Raw genomic sequence first — 249 nt, 5'->3', positions numbered from 1 at the left:
TCCTTCCCTCGTCTATGTCATGCTTGGTGCCAGCCAGTATGGCCGCCAACTCGTACAACCTTCTCCTCTTTTCCTCCCTTGACCTCTCTCTCTCTCTCTTCTTCCCTCTCTTTCGTCCTTATCCACCTCCTCTTTTTCCCGAGCCATGCTACCTCGCGTCGTTGCTTCTTTTCCCTCTTCTCCTCGTCTCTTCCCTTCTTTTTCATCGTTCGCTGTGGCCACCTCCGCCACCGCCTTCGTCTCTTACCC

The 249-nt window shown here is 54.2% G+C and overlaps 1 protein-coding gene across 13 annotated transcripts in view; it reads right to left on the bottom strand.

Annotated features, from left to right (window-relative positions):
- The window catches only part of LOC117151124 (protein trachealess-like), a 141,144-nt gene that overhangs the window by 6,346 nt on the left and 134,549 nt on the right, over window positions 1-249 (bottom strand). The gene's annotated exons all lie outside the window — the stretch shown is intronic.

Source organism: Bombus impatiens, unplaced genomic scaffold (genome assembly GCF_000188095.3).
Source record: "Bombus impatiens unplaced genomic scaffold, BIMP_2.2 scf_1275, whole genome shotgun sequence".
Classification (NCBI taxonomy): Eukaryota; Metazoa; Arthropoda; class Insecta; order Hymenoptera; family Apidae; genus Bombus; species Bombus impatiens.
Note: the sequence above shows the minus strand (reverse complement) of the source record. Positions and strands in the feature narration are given on the sequence as shown.